Source organism: Macaca thibetana, chromosome 5 (genome assembly GCF_024542745.1).
Source record: "Macaca thibetana thibetana isolate TM-01 chromosome 5, ASM2454274v1, whole genome shotgun sequence".
Lineage (NCBI taxonomy): Eukaryota > Metazoa > Chordata > Mammalia > Primates > Cercopithecidae > Macaca > Macaca thibetana.
In genome coordinates, this window is record NC_065582.1 from 83,891,081 (window position 1) to 83,905,836 (window position 14,756).

The window sequence follows — 14,756 nt, forward strand, 5'->3', positions numbered from 1 at the left end:
TTGCTTAATTTTGTTCTTTTTGCTTAGGATAGCTGTGGCTATACTGTGTCTTTTGTGGTTCTATATAAACTTTAGGATTGTTTTTTCTATTTCTGTGAAGAATGTCATTGGTATTTTGATAAGGATTGCATTGAATCTATAGATTGCTTTGGGTAGTATGGACATTTTTACAACATTGATTTTTCCAGTCCATGAACATGAAATATCTCTTTTTTTGTGTGTGTTCTCTTCAATTTCTTGCATCAATGCTTTATAGTTTTCACTGTGGAGATCTTTTATTTATTGGGTTAATTCCTAGGTATTTAATTTTATTTGTGACTGACATAAATGGGATTACCTTCTTGATTACTTTTTCAAACTGCTTGCTGCTGGCATATATAGAAATGCTACTAATTTTTGTATGTTGATTTTTTTCTCCTGCTACCTTATTGAGTTTGGTTATGAATTCTAATAATTCTCTTGTGAAGTCTTTAGGTTTTTCCAAATATAAGATCATATCCACAAAGATGGATAATTTGATTTCTTCCTTTCCAATTTGGAGACCCTTTATTTATTTCTCTGATTGCTCCAGCTAGGACTTCTAGTACTATGTTGAATAATAGTGGTGAGAGTGAGCATCCTTGTCATGTTCTACATCTTTGAGGAAAAGTTTACGGTTTTCCCCCATTTTGTATGATATTAGCTGTGGAGTCTGTCACATATAGCTTTTATTATGTTGAGGTGTGTTCCTTTTATACCCAGTTTGTTTAGAGTTTTTATCATGAAGGGATGTTGAATTTTATCAAATGCTTTTACAACATCAATTCAAACATTATTTATTTTTTGTCTTTCGTTCTGTTGATATGATCTATCACATTGATTGATTTGCCTATGTTAAACCATCCTTGCATCCCTGGGATAAATATCACTTCATCATGATGCATGGTCTTTTTAATGTATTGTTGAATTTGGTTTACTAGTATTTTGTTGAATATTTCTACATCAGTGTTCATTGGGGATATTGGCCTGTGGTTTTCTTTTTTTGATATGTCTTTCTTTGATTTTGGTATCAATCAGGGTAATGCTGGCCTTATAGAATGAGTTTGGAAGTGTTCTTTGTTTCTCTATTTTTCAGAATAGTTTGAGTAGGATTGGTATTCATTCTTTAAATGGTTGGCAGTGAAGCCATTGGGGTTCCAGGCTTTTCTTTGCTGGGAGAATTTTTAGTATGGCTTCAATCTCATTACTCATTATTGGTTCATTCCAGCTTTGGATTTCCTCATGGTTTAATCTTCATAGGTTGTATGTGTTTAGGAATTTATCCATTTCTTTTAGATTTTCCAGTTTCACATACAGTTGCTCATAGTAGCCAGTAATGATCCTTTGACTTACTGTTGTATCAGTTGCAATGTTGACTTTTTCATCTCTTATTTTTATTTGGGTATTTTCTCTTTTTTTGCTTAGTCTGGCTGAAGGTTTGTCAATTTTGTTTAACTTTTGAAAAACCAACTTTTTGTTTTCTTGATCCTTTGTATTGTTTTCTTCATTTCAATTTTATTTCTGTTCTGATATTTATTACTTCTTTGGTACTAATTTTGGGTTGGTTTGCTCTTGCGTTTCTAGTTATTTAAGACACACTGTTAGGTTTTGTATTTCAAATTTTTCTTTGTTTTTCATCTAGGTGATTATAATTATGAACTTCCTACTTAGTACTGCTTTTCTTGTATCCCATATGTTTTGGTATGTTGTGTTTCTGTTGTCATTTGTTTAAGTACATTTTTCAATTTCCTTCATTGACCCCCTGGGTTATTCAGGAGCATATTATTTAATTTCCATGTGTTTTTATAGTTTCCCAAATTCTTCTTGTTAGTGACTTCTAGTTTTATTCCATTGTGGTCAGAGAAGATGCTTAATATAATTTCATTTTTTTGAATGTTTTAAGAGTTGTTTTGTGACCTAACATATGACTTGTCCTTGAGAATGGTCCATGTGCTGAGGAAAAGAATGTGTATTCTGCAGCCATTGGATGAACTGTTCTGTAAATCACTATTAGGTCCATTTGATCTATAGTGCAGATTCAGTCCAATGTTTCTTTGTTGATTTTCGTGTGGAAGATCTGTTGAATGCTCAAAGAGTGGTATTGAAGTCTCCAGCTATTATTGTATTGGGATCTATCTCTCTTACTAGTTTAATATACTTTGTATATCTGGGTGCTACAGTGTTGGGTGCGTATATATTTACAGTTATATATTACAATATAGTTACAATATTCTCTTGCTGGATTGAACCCTTTATACAAAGGACTGCTTGTTCCCTTCTTATAGTTTTGTCTTGAAATCTATTTTTTTTTCTGATATAAGTATAGCAATTCCTGATTTTTTTGGTTTCCATTGTCATGGAGTAGCTTTTTCAATTGCTTTATTTTCAGCTTATGTGTGTCTTTATAGCTGAAGGTGTGATACTTGTAGGCAACAGATCAATGGCTCTTATTTTTCTCTCTATTCAACCATTTGGTGTCTTTTGATTGGAGAGTTTAGTTAATTTACATTCATTGTTATAATTGACAAATAAGGACTGACCTACTTTTGCCAATTTGTCATTTGTTTCCTGTTTGTTTTTTGTTCTTCTCTTCCTTTTTTTCTTCTCTCCTGTCTTCCTTTTAGTCAAGGTGATTTTCTTTGGTGGTATGATTTAATTTCTTGCTCTTTAATTTTTGTGAATATATGTGGTATGTTTTTTGATTTGAGGTCACCATGAGACTTGCAAATACTATCTCACAACCCAAAACTGCTTGCATAAATGAAATAACAAGCAAAAGGACAACTAATAACTCTATGCTTTAACTTCATCCTTCCACTTTTAAACTTTTTCTTGTTTCTGTTTAATTTTTGTATACTATCTATGTCCTTTAGAGTTGTTGTAGTTATTTTATTTGACTCATCATTTAGTCTTTCTACTTAAGATAAATGTACTTCACACACCACAGTTACAGTGTTATAATATTCTGTATTTTTCTGTGCATTTACCATTACCAGTGAGTGTTGTACCTTCAGTAGATTTCCTATTGCTCATTAATATCCTTTTATTTCTGATTGAAAAACTCCCTTTAGCATTTTGTGTAGGACAGGCCTGGTGGTCATGAAATCCCTCAACTTTTGTTTGTCTGGCCAAGATTTTATTTATTCTTCATGTTTAAAGGATATTTTCACCATAGATACTATTCTATGGTAAAATATTTTTTTCTTCATAATTTTAAATATGTCACACCACTTTCTGCTAGCCTGTGAGATTTCCATGGAAAAGTCTGATGTCTGATGTATTGGAGCTACATTTTATATTATTTGTTTATTTTATCTTGCTTCTGTTAGGATTATTTCTTTATCCTTGACCTTTGAGAGTTTCATTATTAAATGCCTTGAATGAATCTTCTTTGGGTTAAATCTGCTTGGTGTTCTATGATCTTCTTGTACTTGGATATTGGTATCTTTAGGTTTGGGAGGTTCTCTGTTATTATACTTTTGAATAAATATTCCATACCTATCTCTTTCTCTAACTCCTCTCTAAAGCCAATAACTCTTAAATTTTGTCCTTTTGAGGCTATTTTCTGTATCCTGTAGGTATGCATCATTTTTTTTTATTTGTTTGGCTTGTCTCCCCGACTGTGTATTTTCAAATAGCCTGTTTTCAAGCTCTCTGCTTTTCTCCGGTTTATCAGTTCTGCTATTAAAAGACTCTGATGTGTTCTCCAGTGTGCCACTTGCATTTTTCAGCTCCAGATTTTCTGCTTGATTATTTTAAATTATTTCAATCTCTTCATTAAATTTATCTGATATAATTCTAAATCCCCTCTCTGTGTTATCTTGGATTTCTTTGAGTTTCCTCAAGATAGCTATTTTGAATTCTCTGAAGGTCACCTATCTCTGTTTTGCATTGTTTGAAGGTCACATATCGTTGTTTCTCCAGCATTGCTCCCTAGTGCTTTATTTGGTTCATTTGGTGAGGTCATGTTTTCTTGGGTAGTCTTGATACTTGGGAATGTTCTTCTGTGTCTGGGCATTGGAGAGTAAGGTATTTATTGTAGTCTTCACAGTCTGGGCTTGGTTGCACTTGTCCACCTTGGGAAGGATTTCCAGGTATTTAAAAGGTCTTGAGTATTGTGATCTAAGCCAGATTTGCATTAGTGGGTACCTCAAGCCCAGTAACACTGTAGTTCCTGCAGACTCATAGAGGTACTGCCTTGATCGTCTTGAATAAGGGATCTGGAAGAATTATCTGAGTACCAGGGAGAGACTCTTGCTCTTTTCCCTTATTTTATCCCAAATGGAGTCTCTCTGCACTGAGCCATTTGGAGCTGCAGGTGGGGTGATACAAGTACCCCTATGGCCACCACCACTGGGACTGTGCAGGGACTCGACTCACCCAAGGCGCACTGTAACCACTCCCTGGCTACTGCCTATGTTCACTCAAGGCCCTAGAGCTCTATAATCAGCAAGTCTAGTCAGTCTAGTCACTATAATCACAAAGCTAGTCAGGCTTGTGCCCTTCCCTTCAGGGCGGTGAGTTCCCCCAGAGTCCAGGTAGATCCAGAGATGCCATGTGGGAGCCAGAGACTGGAGTAAAAAACCTTAGAAATCTGCCCAGTGTTCTATTCTACTGTGGTTGAGCTGGCCCTCAAACCACAAGACAGTCCTTCCCATTCTTTCCTCCCCTTTTCACAGGCAGAAGGGCCTTACCCTGTGGCCACAGGTTCATGGAACATACTGCCAGGCTACCACTGATATTCACTCAAGGCCCAAAGGCTCTTTCGTCAGTTTGTGGTGAATGTTGCCAGGCCTGAGACTCATCTTTCAGGGAGGTGGGCTCCCCTCTGGTCCAGGGCTGGTAAAACGAACTCTATTTTGAGAGTTGCACAGGAACCAAAATGCCCATTCTTTGTGTTTTTGTTCAGACTTCTAGAAGGTGACTGCAGAACATGAAAAGCACCAAATGAAAACAAGGGAGCTTAAAAAACAAGCTGGAGGATGGTTTTTACGATGAGGAGAAAACACTGTGAATCTCAAATATGTCAAAATACTTTCTGAAGTAGTTTTAGAATCACTGTTTATTAAATAAGTGAATTAATAACATGGTGTTTGAGTTCTAGGGGATATAAAGAGGTTCCTGGCTTTAGAGACCTCCCAGGCTAAAGAGTGACATGCAGCTCTATAATTTAAGGAACACTATTATAATACTGATAGAATACAAAGTACTATGAAAATTTAGGGAAGGGGAGAAAATGCATATTAGGGCATCAGAAGGAGGAAAGGGCCTTTTAACATCTGCTCCTAAAAGAAAATAGGATATCAGCAGATCTTGCTGGAGAGGGCAGAGAGACACTCCCTCTAACCAGTGCTTCCCCACTCATTTGCTCATAGTGAGGAAAGACTGACCATATTGGGAAGTCCTTGAAGGTTTTCAGTGCAGAGTTGTGTCATAATGCTAGCTGTGATTTAGCAAGAGGCCTGGGATGCTACAGTGGAAAGTGAATTTGGCAAAGAGGGATTTAAAAAAGAATTTAGGAGACTTGCAATAGTTTAGGAGAGAGACTGTAATTTGAGCACTGAAAGCAGAAAGAGTCAACAAGTATTAAAGATAGGGCTTGAGGGCTGAGTCACACATGATGGGACTGTTGGATAGATTAAATAAAGAGAAGACTGAGGCAAATAAATCTGCCTGAAAAGATTTTTCTAACAATAAACTCACAATGTTTAGGCATACACTGGTGCTTGGCACGAGATAAAGCAATTGGCATGTATTACCTAGGAGGCAGGACTTTATACCCATTTCATGGATGAGGCAGCAGAGGTTCCGCAGTTAGTAACTTGCTGTGGTGCTAACCTGTAAGTAGAAGAGTCAAGACTTGAACCCAGCTCTCTGTTACAGATCCAATGCATTCTTAACCATTCTACAGAGGGGTCTCTGAGGGTGATGGGCATCTGTCTTATCACTCCCTGAAGGTTTAGGATAAGATAAAATGGGCATGTAAAGAAGGTAGGTGCCCAGAGTCATTTCCTGCCATTAAAGGCTGCTCAGACTCTAGAAGAGTGAGGATGGGAAGGCTAAAAGTAGCCACGGTAAGGCTTAGAGCAGCAGTTCTCAAATTGTGGTCTCTGCATCAGCACATCAACATCACCTGGGTACTTGGTAGCATTGGAGATTCCAGGGCCTTCTTCAGACCTGCTGAATCAGAAACTCTGTGAGCTCTGCAATGTGTGATTTAACAAGCCTTCCAGGTGATACTGATGCCCAATAATGTTTAAGAACCACTATCTTGGGAGAATGGCTTCCCTTTCCTGCCCTACTCTAGGCCCAGATGCAAACATGTGAGCAATGATTGCTGCTGTACAGGCCAGGAACAGACCAACCAGCTGTGGTGTGGCCCGGGCCCAGCTTGGCAAGAGTTAGAGTAGCAGGCCTTGGCTTTAAGGGGCAGGGATGGATGTCATGCCTCCCATGGCTGCGACTGCTTCACTTGTTTGTGGAAGATCTTGTTCTTTTTTTTTCATGCATAGGGTCTGATTTATTTCTCCTTGCTGGTGCCTCTGTGGGTCCTGCATGTGCCTTTCCTGTTTAATGGCCCCCTCTACTCTACCAGGTGAGTGTTTGCAAGACTAGTTAATCAGCCAGAAGGTGCAGTGTGACTATGAGCTTAAGAGGAAGGACAGGGAGCTGCAGAAGCTCCAGGAGTGGGGGCAGCAAATGCGGGAGATAGCAGATGATGCAGGAGTTGCCTGGGAAGTGAGTATCAGGAGGGTTGAGGGAGGCGTTTCCAGATGCCCCCAGCTCCTCTGTGGCTCTTTTGATGTCTCCTCAGTGTCCACACTGAGCTGGAGTGGGATCTCTCTGGAGGGAGCAGCTACTGGGATTCTCTTTCCACAATTCTTCCCAAAGATTTTACATCCCTATCTTGATGTCCTAGGGCCCCAAAGTGAGTATTGTTAGACTCCTTCTCACTTTCTACCCTGGAAAACATCTCCAGACATCGGATATTTTGTCTTCCGGAATAGTCTTCATCACTATTCATCCTCCCTCTCCTCTTTTCCCACCCACAGGCTGACATTCTCAATGACCTGAAGTGTTAGATAGGAGCCAGCCCACAGGTAAAATTGGCAAAGCTCAAAGCAAGTAATATGGGGATGCCTGTGTGTAGGTAGGAGGGAGGCCAGAGAGTAAAAGCATGGAAAAACAGAGCTAGCATGCTTGGGTTAGTTTTGTAACTATTCTCTTCTCTCACCTGTCTGCTCCATTTGGTAGAAAAGAAGTGAGTTGTTCTAGATAGTGGTGAGAAACTTTGAGAAGCAGATAGCAGCAGTTTCCAAGGAAAATGAGGAACTCAAGAAGTTGTTGACTATGCGAAACAGCTAAACAGGGATGTAGCTGAACTCTTGAGCTGCCTCTCATCAGACCTACTGTGAATTTTTATGTGGTAGAAACAGGATTAAACCTCAGGCCAGGCTCCTGCCACACAAACAGGTCTTTTTCAACTGTTCATGAGAGTAGCTGGTGATGTTTTCTTTTCTCCAGAAACTTACCCTGCTTAGCACAAGACAGCTAGGTAACAATCTACATTCTAAAGGTTGTCTACTTCGGTCCTCCAAAACTGCAGGCTTGATGACTTTTCTTTATTGAGAGCAGGCTCAATTTTCCCTCCTCTTTTACCAACCAGAGAACCCAGGGGGCCAAATCTGTGGACTGTGGTGCCTTGTGGAAGCACTAGAGTTGCCTCAAGAAGGAAATATGAGTACTCAGAGACTCGGATGGTTCCCTGTGTGGGTAAGAGCTGGGACCAGTGCTTTTCTTATGAAACACACAGCCCTGGGAGCTAGAGGATTGAAACCCTCCTCACATGAACTCTACATCCTCACATGAACTCCCACTGGCCTGTCCTAGGCCAGGCAACAGAACCAGCATCAGCATCAAGGACCATGACCATGACAAGGAGCTTGTCCAGCTGCAGCAGGAGATACAGAAGGTTGGGACTTCATTGACTGGCAACAGTAGTGCTTGCAGGTGAGAGATATGACGGGGCTTCTCTATGCTCAGGCTGTAAGGCAGGGACTTCAGTCACTGGGGACTGCTTTGTGCAGAGGCAGCTTAGTTCTAGAGGGATGCTATCAGCTCACCTCCAAGGTTCCTACTTCCTGGAGGCAGAGCAGAAGTTGCAGGAGGCCCCAACCCCTTTTGCCTATGGGCAAACACACTGTAAAGCAGAGAGAGCACCTTATTGCAGCTGCTATCCTTCTGGGCTAAGAGACAAGCAAAGAGGGGCTTACAACATGGTCTCTGGGATGCAGATGCCCCCAGTCCTCTGTGGCTCCTTTGATGTCTCCTCAGTGTCCACAATGAGCTGGAGTGGGATCTCTCTGGAGGGAGCAGCTACTGGGATCTCTTTCCACAACAATTCCCAAAGATTTTACATCCCTATCTTGATGCCCTAGGGCCCCAAAGTGAGTATTGTTAGACTCCTTCTCACTTTCTACCCTGGAAAACATCTCCAGACATTGGATATTTTGTCTTCCAGCTTAGTCCTTTTGACTGAAGCCCTCTTTTGATGTCTGTCTTGGTCCATCAATCTCTCTCAAAAGCTCTAGAAAGGGACCCTAATTCTTCATGCTCTGTTCCGTCTTCTATCTCCGGGCTCTGCTAAAGCTCAGGCAGGTGCCCTTGTGTCCCAGATGTTACCAGATTGGTGTATTGGTTTTAAGGGAGAATGAGTCATGGAAGAAAATATGTTGGGAGTTTAGATTAAAAGGTGGTATGAAGTCTTTTTCCCTTCAAAAAATAAGATAAAATCTCTTATATTGGGCAAAGACTAAAAAATAATGGATAAAATTCATGGGCTCTCTTCATGACTCCACTAAAATCTTACTCTTATTCCCTTCCTTTTCTCAACTCCTTATCTTAATGGAGGTTTAGAGGAGAGAACTGATGTTCCACAGTAGAAAGGAGCCCTTGTGGAAATGGAGCGGTAAGGGCAGGATGAAGGACTCAGAGAGTTGAGTTAGGAACATGAGTTTAAGAGTCTCCAATAGGATCTGTAAGTTTTCACACTTGAAAACAGAGGTAGGCAGAGGGCGGGAGTGGGGAGGAAGTACCAGAGAAGAGTTTTCAGTAGGTGAGGAGACCAGCGCCAGCTTGGCTGGAATGGAATACTTCCTCCTTTACTTTCCTGGGGCTGTTCTGTGTCAGTTCAACCAGCTGCCTTTTTGTCTTCCCATGGGATAGGCTCTGTAATTGGAACTGCAACATTCTTTCTAATTCAGGTAGCTTCCTTCTTCCTCTGGTTCAGTCAGAACCTGCAAATCAGGCTTTTTTGTACTACTATTAGGTTTTTTCTTTTTTTTTCTTTAAATCAAACAATACTTTCTCTCCACATGGGAGTTCTGCTGGATTGGCCTTGTTCTTGGTCTGCTGTTCTTCCTGATACTTTCTCTCCTTGGAGTTAGCAAAGGGTGGATAAGCCCTAGACTTCACTTCCTCCCTTGCTGGTAGTGTTTGTGAATAACACTGACAAACAATGTAAGCTCAATGTCCGAATTACTTAAAGAAGTGATAATTTGGTTTTGGTGCAGCCTGAAGAAGAGTGAGGGTGGGAGTCAGGGACACTCTGAACTCTCAGGGTGGTTCTTGGATGTTATCTAGATGGATAGCCGTTCCTGTAGGTGAACCATTCCCAAATATGAGGATTAGTGTTTAGGTCTATCTAGCTTTCCTTATCAGCAAGGAAAAGAGAACTCAAGAGGACGACTATTTTATTCATAAGAGTTTCAGCAGTCACCATGACCTCTATACTCTCCTTCCCAACCCTGCCCAGCTCTTTTATTTTTGTTGGTGTATCCTGAGTTTTGTCAGCATATAGTATATATTTCTTAAAGATAGTATATCTTTTTCTTTTAAAAACTAACACAAATATTTTGCAGAACTTTACAATAACTTTATAGTTAGTTATATATTTACACGATGGTGGGCATGATATTCTTGATTGACTACTTAATAATCATTTACTTCCCCTCTTTCCTGCTCTCAGGGATCATCTGTCCATCATAGAGCTTAAGAGTGACAAATACTTTCCTAGCTTGCCCTGTAGTTAGAGATCACCATGTAACCTAAATCTGACCAATTACATACAAGGATGGCTGGAAATTAGCTTTGTCTTTACAGAAACTGTTGTACTAGTCCACTGAACCAAACTGACAATCACATACTCCAGTCCTTGTGTGAAACTATATTAAAGCTCTTGTTTTCACAGCTAGTTTTGGACAAGTATTGTGTGACTTACCACCTGATAGTCTTTTATATCACGACTTGCCTTCTTTTCAGCACTATATTTTGCATTGTTGGTTGTTTGAAATATTTCAAGTACTTTTTTCAGGATGGTTGCAAGAGTGGTATGCAAGAATTTGAGGACATATATCTGAGACTGGTTAGCCCTTACATATGAGTTACTTCTTTCAGTATGGACATCTTGGTTCACATTTTCTCTAAGATTTCAATAAAAATTGTCTCATTATTTTCTGTCATCTAACATATTCATTGAGAAGCTCAAGACTAGCTTCATTTTTCTTCTTTGTCTCCCCCCACCCCCATATTTTACCATGATGTAACAATGTTGGCTACTTTTCCTTATTTTTCTTAGTATATCATGAGCTTTTTTTTTATCTGCTTAAATCTTTTCTCAGTTTAAGGCAATTTTCTTTTAATATCTTTGTACATTCTATATTTTGTTTTAAGCCATATATATTCAAAAACATTGATTAAATGAATACCAGTTTTTGATCTATAATCAGTATAGATAAGTGCCAGTTATTCATCTATAATTCAAATGTTTTTATTTTTGTTTTTTTATTTTTTTGAGTCAGAGTCTCACTCTCTCACCCAGGCTGGAGTGTAATGGCGCAATCTGGGCTCACTGCAACCTCCACCTCCTGGGTTCAAGCAATTCTCCTGCCTCAGCCTCCCAAGTAGCTGGGATTACAGGCACCCACCACCACAACCGGCTAATTTTTGTATGTTTAGTAGAGATGGGGCTTCACCATACTGGAGATGCTGGTCTCTTGGTCAGGCTGGTCTCTAACTCCTGACCTTGTGATCCGCCCCCCTCAACCTCCCAAAGTGCGGGGATTGTAGGCGTTAGCCACTGTGCTTGGCCCTTAAATTTATTTTTAATTGATACATAATTGTACATATTATGCACATATTACATATTTAGCAGTCACCATGACTTCTATACTTTCCTTCCCACTGTTGCTCAGCTCTTTTATTTTTGTTGTTATATCCTGAGTTTTGTTCAGGATCTAGTATATATATATTTTATATATATATATATGTGTGTGTGTGTATATATATATAGAGAGAGAGAGAGTAAATGAACATACAAATGTTTTACAGAACTTTAAAATAACTTTATAGTTAATTATATTATGTTTACATGATGGTGGGCATGACATTCTTGGATGGATATATAGTTAATTACATTATGTTTACATGATGGTGGGCATGACATTCTTGGATGGATATATAGTTTATTATGTTTACATGATGGTGGGCATGACATTCTTGGATGGATATAAAGTGATATTTCAATACATGTATACGATGTGTAATGATTAATTCAGGGTAATTAGTGTATCCATCACCTCTTATTTTGTGTTGGGAACATTAAAAAATTCTGTCTTCTAGCTGTTTGTGTTTCTCAAATGTTTTATCTACTTTATTCACCCTTGTTCTATCTAGTTCTGAAAGATGATCTGCAGTTGGTTTTCTGTAATGGAATTTCATCTTTGCTGTTTCTGGTGCCATTGAAAATGCTACGATTGCTTTATTTGTTTTCTTTTTTGTTATTAGTGCTCTTTTCATCTCTGATCTTGTATATTGTCATTATCTCTTGTCTCATTAATTTGTTTTAATTTCCCTGTGGGTGATACAGATGATAGTTGAGTTCCCTGTGCTAGTTTGTAGGCTTCTCCTTATATGTTCATTACCGACTAGAATAGATCTGTACTTGCCTTCCATTTCCTCTAAGTAGAAAGTACTTGCATGGCTATTGTTGGACTCTTCTTTTAGATCTTAAGATGTTTAGCTGAATAAATTCAGTTAAAGTGCCAGTCATTCAGTTAAATTGCCAGTCATATACCAGCCTCAGGGGGAGTAGGGAGGAAGATAAATATACCCACTAGAGAACTTGGTCTCAACAGTTTGTTTGGGTTTTGAAATTACTTTCTTAGAACCATATTTCTTTCTTTTTTCAGTTTTTAATTTTTGTGGTTACATATTGTGTGTATATATTTATGGGGTACATAAGATATTTTGATGCAGGCATGCAATGCATAATAATCACATCATAGAAAATAGGGTATCTATCCTCTCAAGCATTTATCCTTTGTGTTACAAACCATCCAATTGTATTCTTATTATCATTTAAACTGTACAATTTATTCATTATTGACTATAGTCACCATGTTAAGCGATCAAATACTTGGTCTTGTTCATTCTTTTAACTCTTATTTTTGTACCCATTAACTGTCCCCACCTTCCTACCCCCCACCTCTCTACTCTTCCCATCTCCTGGTAACCATCCTTTTACTTTCTATTTCCATGAATTCAAATGCTTTGATTTTCAGATCTCACAAATGAGTGAGAACATGAAGTGTTTATCTTTCTGTGTGTGGCTTATTTTACATAACATAATGATCTCCAGTTCCATCCATGTTGTTGCAAATGGCATGATCTCATTCTTTTTTATGACTGAATAGTACTCCATTGTATATAAGTACCACATTTTCTTTATCCATTCATCTGTTGATAGACAGTTAAGTTGCTTTCAAATCTTAGCTATTATGAACAGTGCTGCAACAAGCATGGGGATGGAGATTTCTCTTTGATATACTGCTTTCCTTTCTTTAAGGTATAAACCTAGCAGTGGGATTGCTGAATCATAGTTCTATTTTTAGTTTTTTGAGAAACCTTCAAATTGTATTTCACAGTGGTTATACTAATTTACATTCTCATCAACAGTATATGAGAGTTCCCTTTTCTTCACATCTTTGCCAGAGTTATTGCCTGTCTTTTGGATAAAAGCCATTTTAACTGGGGTGAGATGATAGCTCATTGTAGTTTTGATTTGCATTTCTCAATGATTATCCATGTTGAGCACTTTTTCATATGCCTGTTTGCCATTTGTATGTCTTCTTTTGAGACATGTCTATTCAAATCTTTTGCCCATTTTTGATCAGGCTAGATTAATCATGTTAGATTTTAGTCAAGTTAATCAGGTTAGATTTTTAATTAGGTTAGACTTGCCCATTTTTAATCAAGTTAGAAAATTAGATTTTTTCTATGGAGTTGTTTGAGCTCCTTGTTATTAATCCCTTGTCAGGTGCATAGTTTGTAAATATTTTCTCCCATTCTGTGAGTTGTCTCTTCACTTTGATTGTATCCTTCACCGTGCAGAATATTTTTAACTTGATGTGATCCCATTGGTCCATTTTTGCTTTGATTACCTGTGCTTGTGGTGTATACTTAAATTTTTGCCCAGAGCCATGTCCTAGAGAGCTTCCCAAACGTTTTCCTGTAGTAGTTTCATAGTTGGAGGTCTTAGATTCAAGTGTCTCATCCATTTTGATTTGATTTTTGCATATGGCAAGAGACAGGGGTCTAGTTTCATTCTCATGTGTATGGATAACCAGTTTTTCCAGCATCATTTATTGAAGAGACTGTCTTTTTCCCGGTGTACATTCTTGGCACCTTTGTCCAAAATGAGTTCACTTTAGGTGTGTGGATTTGTTTTGGGGTTCTCTGTTCTGTTCCATTGTTCTATGTGACTGTTTTTATGCCAGTACCATGCCATTTTGGTTACAAGAGCTCTGTAGTATAATTTATTTATTTATTTATTTATTTATTTTTTAATTTTTTTTTTTTGAGATGGAGTCTCGCTCTGTTGCTCAGGCTGGAGTGCAGTGGCCGGATCTCAGCTCACTGAAAGCTCCGCCTCCCGGGTTTACACCATTCTCCTGCCTCAGCCTCCCGAGTAGCTGGGACTACAGGCGCCCGCCACCTCGCCCGGCTAGTTTTTTGTATTTTTTTTTAGTAGAGATGGGGTTTCACCATGTTAGCCAGGATGGTCTCGATCTCCTGACCTCGTGATCCACCCATCTCGGCCTCCCAAAGTGCTGGGATTACAGGCTTGAGCCACCGCGCCCGGCTGTATAATTTAAACCAGGTAATGTGATTCCTCCAGTTTTGTTCTTTTTGCTTAGGATAGCTGTGGTTTTTCTGGGTGTTCTGGTTCCATATAAACTTTAGGATTTTTTTTTTCTATTTTTGTGAATAATGTCGCTGGTATTTTGATAGGGATTGCATTGAATCTGTAGAATTCTTTGGATTGTTAGGACATTTTGACAGTATTGATTGTTCTGATCCATGAACACGGAATACTTTTCCATTTTGTTGTGTTCTCTTTGATTTCTTTCATGTTCTATAATTGTGATTATATTTGGTTAATTTCTAGGTATTTAATTTTATTTGTGCCTATTGTAAATGGGATTACCTTTATGATTTCTTTTTTAGATTGTTCATTGCTGGCATATAGAATTGCTACTGATATTTGTATGTTGATTTCATATTTTGCAACTTTATTGAATTTAATAGTTATAATAGTTTTTTTTTTTTTTTTTTGGTGCGGTCTTTATGTTTTCCCAAATATAAGATTGTATCATCTGCAAACAATGATGATTTGACTT

At 38.5% G+C, this 14,756-nt stretch overlaps 1 long non-coding RNA gene across 1 annotated transcript in view; it reads right to left on the reverse strand.

Annotated features, from left to right (window-relative positions):
• Positions 1-4,504: 4,504 nt before the first annotated feature.
• LOC126955194 (uncharacterized) overlaps positions 4,505-14,756 on the reverse strand; it is an 86,820-nt gene continuing 76,568 nt past the window's right edge. Inside the window, exon 3 of the long non-coding RNA XR_007725831.1 lies at positions 4,505-9,314. This is a non-coding gene — a long non-coding RNA (uncharacterized LOC126955194). The remainder of the gene's footprint in view (positions 9,315-14,756) is intronic.